The sequence below is a fragment of the Scyliorhinus torazame genome, chromosome 16 (genome assembly GCF_047496885.1).
Source record: "Scyliorhinus torazame isolate Kashiwa2021f chromosome 16, sScyTor2.1, whole genome shotgun sequence".
NCBI lineage: Eukaryota > Metazoa > Chordata > Chondrichthyes > Carcharhiniformes > Scyliorhinidae > Scyliorhinus > Scyliorhinus torazame.
Genome location: NC_092722.1, coordinates 97,562,112 through 97,581,814, shown reverse-complemented (window position 1 = coordinate 97,581,814; position 19,703 = coordinate 97,562,112).

Here is a 19,703-nt window from a genome sequence, read left to right as displayed (position 1 = left end):
ATTGGGTTACGGGGATAGGGTGGAAGTGAGGGCTTAATGTGGGTTGGTGCAGACTCGATGGCCTCCTTCTGCACTGTATGTTCTATGTTCTAATTAATCTTCAGCAACTTATGCTGCATTGAGACTGGCACCAAGTTGTTAATCAGCAGGAATGAAGACCGTCCGAAATTTAATCTAACAAAAAATCAAATGAATATCTGGAATAATTGCTGAACTCCTGCATGGTATTTTACAGTGAAAAGTGTATGTTGCCATTCATTCTATGATGGTGCTCGTCACACTGTTAATATTGGTGATTTGGAAACATATATAATAGTGTAATTCATGCCGCTAATGCTTTCTTTAATGGTTTAACTCTAGTCAGACTGCAGTGATGTCGAAAAGCACATCTTGGGAGTGTCATGTGAAACAAATCACTGCAATTTACTGAGACACTTGAGGTACCAGTCACTGTTGGGAGTATAAACCTGGAACCACAGGCATGTTACTAAATATAACATACTTTTTATTCAGTCTTTGCACACAAAGACTTTATTGTTAAACCATTATACAGAAAAAAAACACTTCCATCAGATTTTTATAAAACATTTTCATTTCAAAATCAAAGAATTAAAATCATAAAATCCATAAGTTAACAATTTAAAGTATTTGCGTTATTAGTCAGCATCATTCTGCTATCTAAAAATAGTGCAGTCAGAATATTACTTTTGTTGTCCGTCAGCATATTAAAAAAAAAGTAGAAGAGGCACAAAATGCAATTATCGTTCTGAACAGTACAACATGAATGTAGCCAATGAGACAATAATTAGATGGACCAATGAAAAAAATCAGTTTATCGACCAAAATGTTATTTTATTCACAACTTAAAACATGATGTACTCAATTGCGTTGCAAAAAACTCTTGCTTTGGAACACAAAGAAGAGCAAGCCAATCACTCACACCTGGTCAGGAACATGATGATTAGATCATAACTCACCTCTGGCTGAATTCCATTTATTTGCCTTGGTTCCACAACCTTAAATACCCATACTTAACAAAAATGTTTGGTGAGATGAAATGTTACAAGATGAAACTGCAATCCCTACGGCAGGGTGGGTCATTTTATCAATCCCTCATGCCTAACTGCTAGTGGAGACTGCTGTCAGGGTTATTATGGACCAACCATCTCTAAAGCAGTAGTCTCTGTGGGTAGTTGCAATGTATTTCACAATGTAGGAAAATTAAGCTTATTCCAAGCTGTAATGTTTACTGAGGTGGGCTTATTGCATCTGGTTCCATCTCAAAAGGTTTCCCATATTTACACCCATAAGGCCTAAGTTGAAAAGCTGCATTAAAAATTTCAAAGTATGTACAGTTCACACCATTTGCGTAATTCACCCATTCTCCACAAAGTAGCCTAATAACGGAATAGGAATTTCCATTTATATAGCGCCTGTCACAACCTCAGCAAAAACAGTTTTATAGCTAATAAAATGTAGTCATCATTCTAATGTAGTAAATGTGCACATCAAGCTCACATGAATAGCAATGTCATAATAAAGACATTATTGAATTGGGTATTACGTGAGAGTTTGCAGCGAGTGGTTCAAGTCTGGAACACACTGCCAAGGAGTGTGACAGAGGGTTTAATCGAGGCATTCAAAAGGGAATTAGATAGTTATCTGGAAAGGAAGAACTTTCAGGGTTGTGGGGAGTAGGTGGGGGAATGACACTGGGTGAATTGCTCATTCGGAGAGTGGCACCTTCTGTGCTTTAACGATTCTATGATTCTGAGAGTTATGCAGAGTTTTGCATCAACTTAAGTTTATGTAGTGTGGAAGGTGGGAGGTTGTCCAGGAGAGCACTGCAATAGTCAAGTCTAGACTTAATAAACTCATCAATAAGCATTTCAGCAGCAGAAGAGCTGAAACAGAGCACAGTCTGGTGATGTTATGGGAGTGAATGTAGACAGTCTTGTTGATGGAGCAGATAAGTGATCAGAAGCTACCTTAAGGTGAGCACCAAAGTTGCCAAGAGTGTAGCTCAGGGAAAGGGATCATGTTGGTGACTAGGAAACGGACTTTGTGGCAGGGAATTAGAGTATTGGCTCCGGCCTTGCCCATATTTAGCTGGAGGAACTTGCTGCTCATCCAGTGCTAAATGTCAGAAAAGTATGACAATCAGCACAGCAGATGCTACCCAGGCCATGATGACACATGGGGAAACTCTGTCCCTAGAAGGGTTCAAAATTGATAAGGCAGAATGGATAGATTGTTGGCACTGAAAGCTGACAAGGCACCAGGACCGGACGAGATGTATCCAAGGATATTGAATGATGTGGAGATGCCGGCGTTGGACTGGGGTGAGCACAGTACGAAGTCTTACAACACCAGGTTAAAGTCCAACAGGTTTGTTTTGATGTCACTAGCTTTCGGAGCGCTGCTCCTTCCTCAGGTGAATCTGTCTATATGCGCGATGTTCCTGGAGATCCTCTCCACTTTGAGCCGGCAGTTTGCGGTGTCGATGGTAGCCATGATGTGGAGATGCCGGCGTTGGACTGGGGTGAGCACAGTACGAAGTCTTACAACTCCTTCCTCAGGTGAAGGAAAGAGCAGCGGTCCGAAAGCTAGTGACATCGAAACAAACCTGTTGGACTTTAACCTGGTGTTGTAAGACTTCGTACAAGGATATTGAAGGAAGTGAGAATGGCAATTGCAGGGGCTGCCTTAGGGGAGGTGCCAGAGGACTCGAGAATTGCAACGTTACGCCCTTGTCCAAGAAAAGGAGTCAGGAAAGCCCCAGCAATTGCAAACCAGTCAGTTTAACATCAGTGGTGGGCAAGATTCAAGAAACAATTATCCGGGATAGAATAGTCAAATCGAAGAATGTGGATTGATTTGTAAGAGCCAGCATGGATTTCTAAAGAGGAAATAGTGTTTAACTAATTTGCTGGAGTTTTCTGAGGAGGTAAGAGAAAGGGTCAATGAGTGTAATGCCGTTTATGTGGTGTACAAGGACTTTCAAAAGGCATTCGATACAGTGTCACACAGGCTTGAGAAAAGTTATAGCTCATGGAATGAAAAGAGACAGCAACAAAGTAGATACTCTCTAATTCAGCCAATTTTGGAACAGTAAATAGGCATTTTCAGGCATAAGGAAGGTTAGTAGTGGTGTTCCCCAGGAGTCAATACTTTTCCTGATATATATTAATGATATAGATCAGGGGTGTGCAGGGGACAATTTCAAATTTTGCGGAAACTATGGTAATACTGTAAACTGGGAAGAGGACAGTGCAGAACTTCAAAAGGACATAGACAAGTTTGTGGAATGGGCAGATAGGTGGCAGGCAAAGTTCAATGTGGAGCAGTGTGAGGTAGAGCTGGGTGTCACTGCTGTATATGTAAACCTGTTGATGTGTTTTCCATGATTTTGCTGGACAGCATGCATACTAAAAAATAAGGAGTGGTCAGACATGTGCGAGACTCCAGAGAGAGCTGCGTGGAAGTGCAAAGATAAGCTATCGTAGATTAGAAACCTTAGAATGGAACCAGATGAGTGCATTCTCCTCTTAACTAGATAACTAGTTGAGAGGCTTTGGAGGAGATTGACATGATCAAATGTGCCAAAGCTGCAGACAGATCAAGAAAGTTTGGGAGGGATATGTTACCATTGTCACATTCACACAGATTAGGATTTATGACTTTGATAAGAGCCTTTTCAGTCCTATAACAAAGGTAGAAACCCGAGTGGAAGGATTTAAACAAATAGTTGTGGTAAAGGTGGGAATGGATTTGAGAAATTATGAGCGTGAATTACCAGCCTTGTCCCATCTGACTTGGCGACGTGACGAGGCCGTCGTATCTCGCGATAGGCCTCTCGCGCGATTCGCGATGCTGGAGATGTCTCGTGAGATTCAACCTAACCTCACAAGATGTCGCGATCTGGATCTCGCCTTTGCTGGGAGAAATCCAGATATATATATTTAAATATGCTTGCGCCGGATTCCCCCGGCACTTGGGAACAAACAGTCTCCTCAGCGAGGCCTCAACCAGGTGCTGTTTAATACTGGTCCACAAAAACGTGCACCAGGCATAAGGGAACCGGAGACGGTTTCCTAGGCCATTGGAAGCCCCGAGGTGGTCACGGCAGGGTGGCACCTCAGATCTCACGCTGGCACCGGGGTGGCACTGCCAAGGGTCTGGGCCTGAGGAGGGTCATACCCATGAAAGAAAGGGGTTATGAAGTGAAGTATGAAGAGTGTGGGGGGGGGGGGGGGGGGGGGGGGGGTGAAGGCAGGTATGAAAGGGCCTCATGAAGGTTGTGGGGTTGGTTTAGGCTGGGGTCCTGAAATGGAGGAGCCAGAAGGAAGGTTGGGGAGGCCTGAAAAGGGGCCCTCAGTTACCTCATGGCAGGGTGTCCTCACTTCTTTGGGGTATGGAGTATGGAGTGATGCCCGTATTTTTGGGGGTGACAATGCTCGTGGTTGGGATGTGGGGAAACCTCAAAAGCTCTCCTAGAGATCCGGTCACCCTTTCAAAATGACAGCCCGATCTCGGATGAGCCGGTCTGGCCAGTGAGCTCAGCTCCCCAGTGTTGAAAACATTTCTAAGTGTGGGCTTACCACACTTTCTAAGGGTGGTCAACCAGGGAGAGACTCCCCAAGGCGCAAAAAAATGGTAAGTGTGGTTGAATAGCAGTGTGGATCTCACCCAAAATGCCTGTTGGAAACACCCCGCCAAACTCACCCAAAATGCTATGAAGGCTAAGGGGATTTGCGTATAGGAATAGAGATGTTTTACTGCAATTGTATAGGGCATTGGTGAGGCCACATCTGGAGTACTGTGTGCCGATTGGTGTCCTTATCTGAGGAAGGATGTTCTTGCTATGAAGGGATTACAGCAAAGGTTTACCGGGCTGATTCCTTAGATGGCGGGACTGTCATATGAGGAGAGACTAAATTGGTTAGGATTATATTAATTGGAGTTTAGAAGAGACAGAGGGGATCTCATAGGAACTTTCAAAATTCTAACAGTATTAGACAGTGCAGATTCAGAAAGAATGTTCCCAGTAGTGAGGGAGTCCAGAACTAGGGGTCATGGTTTGAGGATAAGGGGTAAACCTTTAAGGATTGAGTTGAGGAGAAATTTCTTCACCCAGAGAGTGGGGAATCTGTGGAATTCTCTACCACAGAAAGTCATGGAGGCCAAACGATGTGTAATTTCAGAAGGAATTAGATATAGCTCTTGGGGCCAATTGGATCAAGGGATATGTGGAGGAAGACGGAATCAGGGTATTAAACTTGATGATCAACCATGACCTTAATGATTGGCGGAGCAGGGTCGAAAGGCCGAATGGCCTCCTCCTGCTTCTATTTTCTATGACATGTAGTCATTTTTTTGGTTGAATTTTGTCTCTCATCTCAAACCTCGATAATTAGCCCCCTATTCTGAGACCGTGGCCCCGAATTCTTGTTTCTAGGTGTAAAAGATAAATGACATTAATACTGGAATATGGTCCATATTGGTTGAATTCTGCCTGACAATCTGTTCAAGCACACTGGAGAAAAAAGCAGGTTGGGGATGGAGCATTAATTTACAAGGACAGAGGAATCAAGGTGGATCTTCAAAGAGAAGGTTGTTAAGGACAGAAATGAAGTGAAGAGGTCTGTACTCGAGGAGAGGGAACCATTAACAATGTCACCTGACATTATTCCCATTAGCTTTTCCTCTAACGATAATGATGGTTATAGGTTCCTCTCTTCATTTTGCCTCTTGATTTTTGACTATTCTTGGGATAGCCCTTGGGTTAATATTTTCTATATTTTTAACTATTTTTTCTCATATCCCAATTTCTCTATCTTTGCAATTTTTAAGATATTCTTTGCTGGTTTCTAAAACTTTCCCAATCTCTTGCCCCACCAGTAACCTCTACTTTTCTTTCAATTTAATACCACCATAACTTTCTTAGTCATGGATGGTGCATCCTTCTGGTAAATTCTTGCTTTTTCACTGGAATAGGTTTTTGTTGAGAGATATGAAATATCTCTAAATGTCTGCCACTGTTACTCTACCGTCTTCCTTTTTAACCTATTTTCCCCATTCTATTTCAGCCAACTCTCTCTTCATAGAGTTTAGAGTTTGTACCCTTGTGTGAGTTCAGAGGTAGAGCAGGGGAAACTTAAGGAATGAATGGTTTTGCACTGAGTGCTGAATTTGGTGCTTTTTGAGTGCGATAGTGAGAGTTTGGTGACCGAGGGAGTGCTGAATTTGGTGCTTTTTGAGTGCGATAGTGAGAGTTTGGTGACCGAGGGAGTGCTGAATTTGGTGCTTTTTGAGTGCGATAGTGAGAGTTTGGTGACCGAGGGAGTTAGGTGAGGAGGGAGTAAGGTGCTCCTTTCATTTTGTTTCCGACATTTCCGCAAAGAGTGCGAAGAGAGCCAGGAGTTTACAGGAAGTGTAGCTGACTGGGTGCAGAGTCGGAGGGCGGAGATCTAGTTAGTCCACACAGCAGCTATATTCTGTAAGGTAAGAAGGGATGGAGGCTAGGCCAGTTACATGCTCCTCCTGTAGGATGTGGGTGGTGAGGGATACCACCGGTGTCCCCACTGACTATACCTGCGGGAAGTGCACCCAACTTCAGCTCCTCAAAGACCGTGTTAGGGAACTGGAGCTGAAGCTGGATGAACTTCGGATCATCCGGGAGGCAGAGGGGGTGATTGAGAAGAGTTACAGGGAGGTAACCACACCCAAGGTACTGGACAAGAATAGCTGGGTTACAGTCAGGGGGAAAAAAACAAACAGGCAGACAGTGCAGGGATCCCTCGTGGCCGTTCCCCTTCAAAACAAGTATACCGTTTTGGATGCTGTTGGGGGGGATGACCTACCGGGGGAAGGCCCTAGCGGTCAGGTCTCTGGCATGGAGTCTGGCTCTGGGGCTCAGAAGGGAAGGGGGGAGAATAGAAAAGCAATAGTTGTAGGAGATTCAATGGTTAGGGGAATAGATAGGAGATTCTGTGGTCGCGAGCGAGACTCCCGGAAGGTATGTTGCCTCCCGGGTGCCAGGGCCAGGGATGTCTCGGATCGTGTCTTCAGGATCCTTAAGGGGGAGGGTGAGCAGCCAGAAATCGTGGTGCACATTGGTACCAACGACATAGGTAGGAAAAGGGGTGTGGAAGTAATAAACAAGTTTAGGGAGTTAGGCTGGAAGTTGAAAGCCAGGACAGACAGAGTTGTCATCTCTGGTTTGTTGCCGGTGCCACGTGATAGCGAGGCTAGGAATAGGGAGAGAGTGCAGTCGAACACGTGGCTGCAGGAATGGTGTAGGAGGGAGGGCTTCAGGTATTTGGATAATTGGAGCGCATTCTGGGGAAGGTGGGACCTGTACAAGCAGGACGGGTTGCATCTGAACCAGTGGGGCACCAATATCCTGGGGGGGAGGTTTGCTAGTACTCTTCGGGAGGGTTTAAACTAATTTGGCAGGGGAATGGGAACCGGATTTGTAGTCCAGCAACTAAGGTAGCCGATATTCAGGACGCCAAAGCGTGTAATGAGGCAGTGGGAAAGGGAACACTGACAAAGGAGAGTATTTGCAGGCACAGAGATGGGTTGAAGTGTGTATACTTCAACGCAAGAAGCATCAGGAATAAGGTGGGTGAACTTAAGGCATGGATCGGTACTTGGGACTACGATGTGGTGGCCATCACGGAAACTTGGATAGAAGAGGGGCAGAAATGGTTGTTGGAGGTCCCTGGTTACAGATGTTTCAATAAGATTAGGGAGGGTGGTAAAAGAGGTGGGGGGGTGGCATTATTAATTAGAGATAGTATAACAGCTGCAGAAAGGAAGTTCGAGGAGTATCACCCTATTGAGGTAGTATGGGTTGAAGTCAGAAATAGGAAAGGCGCAGTCACCTTGTTAGGAGTTTTCTATAGGCCCCCCAATAGTAGCAGAGATGTGGAGGAACAGATTGGGAAACAGATTTTGGAAAGGTGCAGAAGTCACAGGGTAGTAGTCATGGGTGACTTTAACTTCCCAAATATTGAGTGGAAACTCTTTAGATCAAATAGTTTGGATGGGGTGGTGTTTGTGCAGTGTGTCCAGGAAGCTTTTCTAACACAGTATGTAGATTGTCCGACCAGAGGAGGGGCAATATTGGATTTAGTACTTGGTAATGAACCAGGGCAAGTGATAGATTTGTTAGTGGGGGAGCATTTTGGAGATAGTGACCACAATTCTGTGACTTTCACTTTAGTAATGGAGAGGGATAGGTACGTGCAACAGGGCAAGGTTTACAATTGGGGGAAGGGTAAATACGATGTTGTCAGACAAGAATTGAAGTGCATAAGTTGGGAACATAGGCTGGCAGGGAAGGACACAAGTGAAATGTGGAACTTGTTCAAGGAACAGGTGCTACGTGTCCTTGATATGTATGTCCCTGTCAGGCAGGGAAGAGATGGTCGAGTGAGGGAACCATGGTTGACAAGAGAGGTTGAATGTCTTGTTAAGAGGAAAAAGGTAACTTATGTAAGGCTGAGGAAACAAGGTTCAGACAGGGCATTGGAGGGATACAAGATAGCCAGGAGGGAACTGAAGAAAGGGATTAGGAGAGCTAAGAGAGGGCATGAACAATCTTTGGCGGGTAGGATCAAGGAAAACCCCAAGGCCTTTTACACATATGTGAGAAATATGAGAATGACTAGAGCGAGGGTAGGTCCAATCAAGGACAGTAGCGGAAGATTGTGTATTGAGTCTGAAGAGATAGGAGAGGTCTTGAATGAGTACTTTTCTTCTGTATTTACAAATGAGAGGGGCGATATTGTTGGAGAGGACAGTGTGAAACAGATTGGTAAGCTCGAGGAAATACTTGTTTGGAAGGAAGATGTGTTGGGCATTTTGAAAAACTTGAGGATAGACAAGTCCCCCGGGCCTGACGGGATATATCCAAGGATTCTATGGGAAGCAAGAGATGAAATTGCAGAGCCGTTGGCAATTATCTTTTCATCCTCACTGTCAACAGGGGTGGTACCAGGGGATTGGAGAGTGGCGAATGTCGTGCCCCTGTTCAAAAAAGGAACTAGGGATAACCCTGGGAATTACAGGCCAGTTAGTCTTACTTCGGTGGTAGGCAAAGTAATGGAAAGTGTACTGAAGGATAGGATTTCTGAGCATCTGGAAAGACACTGCTTGATTAGGGATAGTCAGCACGGATTTGTGAGGGGTAGGTCTTGCCTAACAAATCTTATTGAATTCTTTGAGGAGGTGACCAAGCATGTGGATGAAGGTAAAGCAGTGGATGTAGTGTACATGGATTTTAGTAAGGCATTTGATAAAGTTCCCCATGGTAGGCTTATGCAGAAAGTAAGGAGGCATGGGATAGTGGGAAATTTGGCCAGTTGGATAACAAACTGGCTAACCGATAGAAGTCAGAGAGTGGTGGTGGATGGCAAATATTCAGCCTGGATCCCAGTTACCAGTGGCGTACCGCAGGGATCAGTTCTGGGTCCTCTGCTGTTTGTGATTTTCATTAATGACTTGGATGAGGGAGTTGAAGGGTGGGTCAGTAAATTTGCAGACGATACAAAGATTGGTGGAGTTGTGGATAGTAAGGAGGGCTGTTGTCGGCTGCAAAGAGACATAGATAGGATGCAGAGCTGGGCTGAGAAGTGGCAGATGGAGTTTAACCCTGAAAAGTGTGAGGTTGTCCATTTTGGAAGGACAAATATGAATGCGGAATACAGGGTTAACGGTAGAGTTCTTGGCAATGTGGAGGAGCAGAGAGATCTTGGGGTCTATGTTCATACATCTTTGAAAGTTGCCACTCAAGTGGATAGAGCTGTGAAGAAGGCCTATGGTGTGCTCGCGTTCATTAACAGAGGGATTGAATTTAAGAGCCGTGAGGTGATGATGCAGCTGTACAAAACTTTGGTAAGGCCACATTTGGAGTACTGTGTACAGTTCTGGTCGCCTCATTTTAGGAAGGATGTGGAAGCTCTGGAAAAGGTGCAAAGAAGATTTACCAGGATGTTGCCTGGAATGGAGAGTAGGTCTTATGAGGAAAGGTTGAGGGTGCTAGGCCTTTTCTCATTCGAGCGGAGAAGGATGAGGGGCGACTTGATAGAGGTTTATAAGATGATCAGGGGAATAGATAGAGTAGACAGTCAGAGACTTTTTCCCCGGGTGGAACACACCATTACAAGGGGACATAAATTTAAGGTGAAAGGTGGAAGATATAGGAGGGATATCAGAGGTAGGTTCTTTACCCAGAGAGTAGTGGGGGCATGGAATGCACTGCCTGTGGAAGTAGTTGAGTCGGAAACATTAGGGACCTTCAAGCAGCTATTGGATAGGTACATGGATTACGGTAAAATGATATAGTGTAGATTTATTTGTTCTTAAGGGCATTGTGCATAGCACAATTGCTTCACAGCTCCATGGTCCCAGGTTCGATTCCGGATTGGGTCATTGTCTGTGCGGAGTCTGCACGTCCTCCCCGTGTCTGCGTGGGTTTCCTCCGGGTGCTCCGGTTTCCTCCCACAGTCCAAAGATGTGCGGGTTAGGTGAATTGGCCAATGATAAATTGCCCTTAATGTCCAAATTGCCCTTGGTGTTGGGTGGAGGTGTTGAGTTTGGGTAGGGTGCTCTTTCCAAGAGCCGGTGCAGACTCAAAGGGCTGAATGGCCTCCTTCTGCACTGTAAATTCAATGATAATCTATGATTAATCTAGGACAAAGGTTCGGCACAACATCGTGGGCCGAAGGGCCTGTTCTGTGCTGTATTTTCTATGTTCTATGTTCTATGTTCTATGAAAGTAAAACCTGTTTTGAGTTTTTCCAGCATTTCCTGTTTTGTAAACTACAGGAAGTTTGGATACAGCTGAGAAAGGAGGGGAATAGCTGTGGCAGCAGAGTGCATGGTCTCAATCTTCAGTACAAAGTAGTTCATGGTTTTTGTAGAAACCAGGAATTAGGAGATGATCCTGGAATAGTGAGAAGTTCTAGCAGAGGACAGCAGAACTACACTGCTCCTTAGGGGCTTGCTCTTATGCAGAGCAAAGTGAAGAAATGCCTAGCAGCAGGGTCCTGGTAGAAGTTCATAAGATATAGAAGCAGAATTAGGCAATTTGGCCTATCGAGTCTGCTCCGCCATTCAATCATGGCTGATTTCATCCTCGCCTTAACTCTACCGACCTGCCCATTCTTCATAATCCTTCATCCCACTACCAATTAAACATCTGTCTAATCTCCTTAAATTTACTCACTGTCCCAGCATCCACCGCACTCTGGGGTAGTGAATTTCACAGATTCACAACCCTTTGGGAGAATTAGTTTCTCCTCAACTCAGTTTTAAATTTGCTACCTCTTTTCCTAAGACTATGACTTCCCATTCTGGAATGCCACAAGAGGAAGCATCTGCTTCAAGTCTACTTTATCCATTCCTTTTATCATCTTGTATTTCTCAATTTGATCTTTCATCATTCTTCTAAACTCCAGAGAGTATAGGCCTGAACCCTTCAATCTCTCTTCATACGACAAACCCCTCATCTCTGGAATCAACCTAGTGAACCTCCTCTGAACTGCCTCCAATGCCACTACATCTTTTCTCAAATAAGGGGACAAAAACAGAAGACAACCCACCCATTCCAGGTATTAGTCGAGTAAACCTTCTCTGAATTGCTTCCAACGCATTTAGATCTTTCCTTAAATAAGGAGACCAATACTATGCACCTGTACTACAAATGTAGACTCACTAAAACCCTGTATAACTAAAGCATAACCTCCCTACTTTTGTAACCAATTCCCCTCACAATAAATAATAACATTCTATTAGTTTTCCTAATTACTTGCTCTCTCTGCTTTTGTAATTTATGCACTAGGACACCCAGATTGCCTCTGCATCTCAGAGCTCTGCAATCTCTCACCATTTAGATATGTTTATTTTTTCTTCTTCCTGACAAAATGAATAATTTCCCAGTTTCCCACATTGTACTCCATTTGCCAGATCTTTGCCATTCAATCTATCAATATCGTATTGTAGCCTCATGTCCTCTTCACAGCTTCAGAGAACCATTGAATCCCTATGTGCAGAAGGAGGCCACCTGGACCATCAAATCCACACTGACCCCCTGAAAGAGCACCCCCCCTTCTCCATCCCCACAACCCAACCCAACCTGCAAATCCCTGGACACCAAGGGGCAATTTTAGCATGGACAATCCACCTAACCTGTCTATCTTTGGACTGTGGGAGGTAACAAGAGCACCCAGAGGAACCTCACGTATATACGGGGAGAATGTGCAAACTCCACACAGATAGCGATCCGAGGCCAAATTGATCCGGGTCCCTGGTGCCGTGAGGCAACAGTGCTAACCACTGTGCCACCATGCCGCCCTAATCTACCTTTCCTACCTATGTGTCATCAGCAACTGTCCCTTCATCCAAGTTATTTATGTACATTGTAAAGTAGAGGCCCAGCACTAATTTCTGTGACACACCACTCGTTGCAGCTTGCCAACCTGAAAACCCATTTATGCCTGCTCTGATTCCTGTTAGCCAGCCAATCTTCTATCCATCCCAGTATGTTACCCCCTACGCCATGAACTTTTATTTTGTGCAATAACCTTTGAGGTGGCACCTTATCAAATGCCTTCTGGAAATCTAAGTACAGTACATCCACTGGTTCCCTTTTATCCACAGCACCTTCAAAGAACTCCAACAAATTGGTTAAACATGATTTCCCTTTCACAAATCCATGTTGACTCTGTAAAGACTGATGAAACACACAGCATACAATGTCACCAAGGTGAAATATCAGGTAAATCGCTCATTACTTCCAGTGTATTCAATCCAGCTTCACTTTATTTCAAAATTTTCTGAGGAATTTCATTTTCATTTTGCTAATGTGTAATAAGGTACCAGAGCAAAGGTATTTGAGGGAGTATTGAAGAGAATGTTGGTGAAGGCATCAGCACAGTGCAATGTACTGAGTAGCTGAGGTCCTTAAGTAAACATACTCAGTTCTTGGTGTTGGTTGAGGAGGGGAAAGACTGACCACAACATCAGAGCAGTCTCTTGATTTTATTCCAATAATGTTGTGATTTTAAACGTAATCTGGAATAATCTGAAAAGGTAGTCAGAGCTTTGATTTAAACCCCCATCCAAAGGATGGTACTCTTTATGTAGCAGCAGGTTGGAGCAACTTAAGCAGCAGCATTAACTTCTCAACATATCATTGATGGATCTCATGGTGCTGCTCATGCCAAGTCTTGCTGTTTTATACGGAAGGGAGCATGTCATGCACAGTGAATTAGTCAGCTAGTAAAGTCCAATGTGCATGTTTAAGGCTACAAGGTGAATTTGCTCTGATTAGTAGATAGGTCAGAGAGAAATCCAAGAGATTTTCATTTTTATTTCACTTGTTTAAGGCAACAACGTTCAACTGTCAAGTAAACAGAGTCTGACGTGATTCAGAGCTTAATTATTGCTTGGTTAGGGAATCATGCTCATCATTGTGGGAGCAGGTGCACTCTGCAATGCTCACTGATTGTCCTCATCAATTGTGATAGGCTACACTGTCGCATAAAAAGGACAGCAATGCAAAGATTCTGGCTACCTGCTCCTCCTAACAGACAGGATTGCAAATGCATAAGAGGGCAGCATAGATTCCAGGTCTTTTTGGGTACATTGCTATGCAATTTAAGAATGGGGAACAAAAAACGAAAACCTTTTTCTCTTTTCCCTCGCTCTGGAGCCACTTATTTTCTATTTCCCTTCTGTCAGTCCAGTTCTTGGACAGCACAGTTATGCTCTATGAGTACCTGTTTTTGTGTGGTGTAATAGAGATTCAGTTTGGCAACAGTTACCTGCAAGAAGTGCGACACAATTTCCTCTACTTTTTGATGAGACTGTGGCCCACTCTTTGCTTGGGAGCCTGACATTAAAAACTCAAATGCTGCACTCCATCCCATGGGCAGAGAGCAGAATGAACTTTCTGCTGTACATCACTGCACTCTGTTACAAGCAGCTTATCTCATTACCCTGCATTTAAAACACACCAGGTTAGTTAGTCATTGTTTGATACACTTATCAACTTATCACCACAATAAGCATTAAATTATGAGCTAGTTCTGCAATAATAAAGACTTTTTAATAATTTAAATGTATTTAAAACATGAATTGCTGTATTAACTGATTTGAAAGACTTTGCTGTAATTTTCCTGCCGGTGGATCACCGACCATCGCGTGTGGAAGCTGCCAGCTCAATGGAGGTTGCCTTCTGCAGCAAGCTGCGGGTCTTGAGAGTAGGAGCACCCATGTCCCAATGATAGGACAGTGGGCATGAAGGGCTACAATTACTCAATCAAAAGCTCAGTCCAGTAGAGGGATTTCCCTCCATCCCAATGTACACACTGGACTAGGTCCTGATTATTTACTCCCTGTTGTATAGGCCAGTGAGGATGCCTCCATGTTGAAGGACCCTCACAATCCTCAACATGCCTTAACTGCAGCCAGCTCTCCAAGTGGGGCTGTCAAAGCTCCAGACCGCCAGCCCTTTGATTGGGCCTACAGCATTAGGACCTGCCCACTGGAATTAGGATGGCGAGCATGGAAGAGGCTATTTAGGAGGTCACCTTGTGAAAACTGCGCTGGCACATGTGGACTCGAGACTCCTATTTGGTCCTGACGTTAGGGTCGCAAACCCCGCAGAAAACACCAGCCCGACGTTTTAGATCAATGACCTTCATCAGAACTGGGAAAGTGAAAAATGTAATAGGTTTTAAGCAAGTAAACGTAGGGGAGGGTGGAAAAAGAACAAAAGGAAGGTTAATAATGGGGTAGAAGACAAAGAGGTTAAATGTCAGAGGAGTTATCGGTATAAGGCCAAAGGGAATGGTAATGGGACAAGTAAAGAAAAGATCTGTCTGTCTCTAGGTGGCGTGAATGGCAAAGGATGAACAGTTGAAGTCCAAAAGCAAAAATAAGATAAACAAGAATAAAACCAAAATTTGCAAACAAGAAAGAAACAAACTAGGGGCAGCGATTACGGTCTGAAATTGTTGACCTCAATGTTGAAAAGTTGTAAAATGTCTAATCTAAAGCTGAGGAGGTGCTGTTACTTGACATTATATTGAGCCTCACTTGAACACCGCTGGAGGCCGAGGGCAGGGAGATCAGCATAAAAATAAACGACAGCTGACTGGAAAGTCAGGGTGATGCTTGCAGACCGAACAGAGATTTTTTTGTAAGACAGTCTCTCTGATGGAGAGCAGAATGCACCGTGAGCAGAGAATACAGTGTGTACTAAAATTGAAATGAAGTACACGTAAATCAGTGGAAGGATTGTTTGGGGTCTTAGATGTTGAGGAGGTGAATGGGCAGGTGTTATATCTCCTGTACTTGCATGGGAAGGAATCGTGGAGAATTGCTGGGATGAGGGAATTGAGGAATGCACCATGATGTCACTAATGGAATGGTCCCTTTAGAATGTTGAAAGGGGAGGGGAAGATGCATTTCACAGCAGCATCGTGCTGGAGGTGACAGGAGTGACACAAGATGATCTGTTGAAAAAGGAATTTGGTGGGTTTGAAGGTCTAGAGAAAGGGAACCCGGCAATGGTTTCGGGAAGGAGGGAAAGGGGTGAGAGCAGAAGTGCAAGAAATGGAAGCCAAGGACCCTGTCAACCATGTTGCGAGGTGGGGGAATCTTTGGCTGAGAGAGAAAGAAAACATACTAGAAGAGTTGTTATGGAAAGTTGCATCATTTGAACAGATGAAGAGAGAGTTGGAAAATTGAGAGAATGGAATCCTTGCACACTGCGGGGTGTGAGGACGTGTAGTTCAGGTAGCTGTGGGAGACAGTTGGCTCGTAGCAAATATTCTTTGATAGCTTTTTTCCAGCAATGGAGTTTGATGGTGGATGGAGACAGGTTGGACTTCCATTTGGGGAAGGTTTAGAGAGTACTCAGAGGTGGATGGAGGTGTGGAACAATTGGATGATAGTGGTAAAAAACAGATAGTTTAACTCAGGAAACTAGAAACTGTTAGACCTACATAGGGCACTGGAAGACTCATGGATGTTGGCGGTCTGTACAAGGGGAGAAAACAGAGGAAGAAATCAATTCAGTTGAGCAGGAACAGGTTGCAATGGTAGTTCTACTAGGACAGTCTTAGCCTCATCACCCCCATTTACATTCCTTTAGTCTTCTGTCCTTGATATCTTTGTCAATCTCCACAAGTTTGTTTGGATAACTGGGATGTCTTCCAGGGAAGGTGGGGCCTGTACAAGAAGGCCCTGAACTGGACTGAAGGAACCTGAACTGGAAGGGTACCAATATCCTGGCTGGGAGGTTTGCTAGTATGGTTCGAGTGGGTTTAAACTAATGTGGCAGGGGGGGTGGGAAACAGAACAGTAAGCCAGCAAGTGTACAGACTAGGGATGCACATGGCATCAGGGCCAGGGTGGCTAAGAGGAAAGGCAGTCTGGGGGAGGTCGAACTCAGTGAGCCTGGAGGTCTGGAGTGCACCTGTTTCAATGCACGTAGTATAACAGGTAAGACAGATGAACTTAGAGCCTCGATTCATTAAAAAAATTTTTTTAGTGTACCCAATTAATTTTTACAATTAAGGGGCAATTTAGCATGGCCAATCCACCTATCCTGCACATCTTTGGACTGTGGGAGGAAACCGGAGCACCCGGAGGAAACCCACGCACACACTTTGGGTTGTGGGGCGAAACCCAAGCAAACATGGGGAGAATGTGCAAACTCCACACAGATAGTGACCCAAAGCCGGGATCGAACCTTGGACCTCGGCGTGTGAGGCAGCAATGCTAACCACTGCACCACCGTGCTGCCCCTAGAGCCTTGATTCATGCATGGAACTTGGATGCGGTAACGGAGACTTGGTTGAAACGGAGACTTGTTTAAAAAAGAGACAGAGAGGAAGGTAAAAGAGGTGGGCGAGTTGCAATACTAGTTAGAGAACATATTACAGCTGAACAGAGGGAGGGCACCTTGGAAGGATCAAGCAGAACTGTGGGTAGAATGCAGAATCAGAAGGGGGCAGTCACTACGATGGGGATGTACTTCAGGCTTCCGAACAGCCCACGGGAAGTTGAAGAACAGATGTGTAAGCAGATTCTGGAAAGAATAGGGTTGTTGTGGTGGGAAACTTTAATTTTCCTCATATTGACTGGAAATCCCTTAGGGCTAGGGGTCCGGATGGTGAGGAATTTGTTAAATGTGTCCAGGAAGGTTTTTTGGAACAATATGTGGATAATCCGACTAGAGGGGGCTTTATTGGACCGAGTATTAGGGAACGAGCCCAGCCAGGTTATCAAAGTTGCAGTGGGGGAACATGTGGCGAACAGTGATCGCAATTCCGTAATGGAAAAGGAAAAGTGATGTCCTAGGGTTAAGGTGCTAAATTGGGGGAAAGCTAACTACAACCAGATTAGGCAGGATTTAGAGGCAGTTGTTTGGGAGAGGCTGTTTGAGGGTAAATCCACATTTGGCATGTGGGAGTCTTTTAAAGCGCAGTTGATGGGAGTGCAGGACAGGCATGTGCCGGTGAAAAGGAAAGACAGGATTCAGGAGCTGTGGATGACCAGGGAAATTGAGAGTCTAGTCAAAAAGAAAAAGGATGCATACATGAGGTCGAGGCAACTAAAAACAGATGAAGCACTTGAAGAAAACAGGGGAAGTAGAAAAGATCTCAAACAGGAGGGCAAAAAGGGATCAGTTAGGATTAAGGAGAATCCCAAGGCATTTTATATGTTTATTAGGAACAAGAGGGTAGCTAGAGAGAGTTGATCCACTCATGGACAAAGGAGGGAAATTATGCGTAGAACCAAAGGAAGTAGATGAGATCTTTAATCTGTACTTTGCATCAGTATTCACAAAGGAGGGGCACATTAATTGGTGGTGTCTCAGAGGGATGTGTAAACACTTTAGAACAAGTCATTATTAAGCGGAAGGAAGTGTTAGGTGTATTAAAAATCATTAAGATACACAAATCCCTAGGGCCAGATGGCATCTATCCCAGATTACTGAGAGAGACAAGAGATGAAATCGCTGTGCCTCTAACAGAAATCTTTGTTTCCTCGTTGGCCACAGGTGAGGTCCCAGATGATTGGAGGACAGCCAATATTGTACAGTTATTTAAGAAGGGTAGCAAGGATAAGGGTAATTATAGGCCAGTGAGCTTGATGTCTGTGATAGTGAAATTGTCGGAAAAGATTCTCAGAGATAGGGGGCGAGATTCTCCACTCCCACGCCGGTTGGGAGAATCGCCTGGGCCGCCAAAATTTCCCGCGACGCTGGTCCAACACGATTCTCCCAAGCGGCGGGAACGGCCCGGTCGAGTTTCGCGGGCCGCAGGCCGGAGAATCGCCCGAGACACCCAAAACGGCGATTCTCCGGCACCCCTGCTATTCTCAGGCCCGGATGGGCCGAAGTCCCGATGGCGTGACCCCAGTTCACGCCGTCGCCGTTCACACCTGCTTTTTAAAGTCGTCAGCCAGTCGTGCTGGCTGACGCTGAGCAGGGAGGAGGTGAGCGGACTGTTGCGCAGCTCCTGGAGACCGGGTCGGCTTACCCGAGAAGGCTGCGGGCAAAGGGGGGGGTGCGGGAGAGTGGGCAGGTGGGCGCCCTGATATGGCAGGACGGTGACGAGGACATGGCCGCAGGGTGCGTGTGGCTGATGGGCACAGGAGAGTGACACACTGGTGAGCAGTATGGTGTGAACTGACCGTTTGGCGCAGACAGTGACCAGGTGTTAGGCCACTGGGGCACACAGGTATCCCATGCAGCCCGGCTGACGAGGTGCGGAAGAACCTCCGTATAACATGTCGTTTCTCTGCCCCCCACCACCCTCCTGCAGGTCACCATGTATGCCAACCAGACAGCGATGTTCACTGCCGTGGTTGGAGCAGCAGCTCTGGAATTTGCCATCCAGCAGCGTAGAGTCGGACGGCCCACAGTGGCTGCAGATGCAGCGGTCGCCGGTGCAGCAGAGGGATGGCCGCGGAGTGGCCCGTCGTCGCCGCGCAGGCCGCAGGCGCTCAGGACCCGAAAGTACAGGGGGATGCCGAGGGGAACATTGACCGCCAGACGGCGAGGAATGCAGAGGAAGTGCTTGGGGGGAAGCAGGAGGAGGAGGAGCAGGAGGATCCACTGATGGTGATGCCAGGGCACCACAGGCGTCCAGCAAGGCCGAGGGTGTACCGTGACAGAATATCGTTGGAGTCCCTCACGGACATCACATGCAGGAGGAGACTACGGTTCAGCAGGGAGACGGTCGCACATATATGCCAGCTCGTGGCGCACCTCGCACCACGTGGAATGGGAGGAGGACACGCCATTCCGTCAAGGTGACGGTGGCCCTAAACTTCTATGCAACCGGTTCCTTCCAGGCGCCGAGTGGGGACCTATCTGGGATAGCACAGGCATTGGTCCACAGGTGCATCAGGGCTGTCACCAACGCCTTGTACGCCATCACGGACATGTACATTCAATTCTCCGAGGACCGAGCACAGCAGGAAACACGGGCACGTGGATTCACCAAGGTGGCCGGGATACTGATGGTCCAGGGTGTCATCGATGGTGTGCACGTCCCCATGTGCCCGCCTGCAGACAGCAGGGACATGTTCATGAACAGAAAGGGCGCATACTCCATGAACATTCAGGTGGTGTGCGACCCCCACATGAAGATCATGCACGTGTGTGCAAAGTA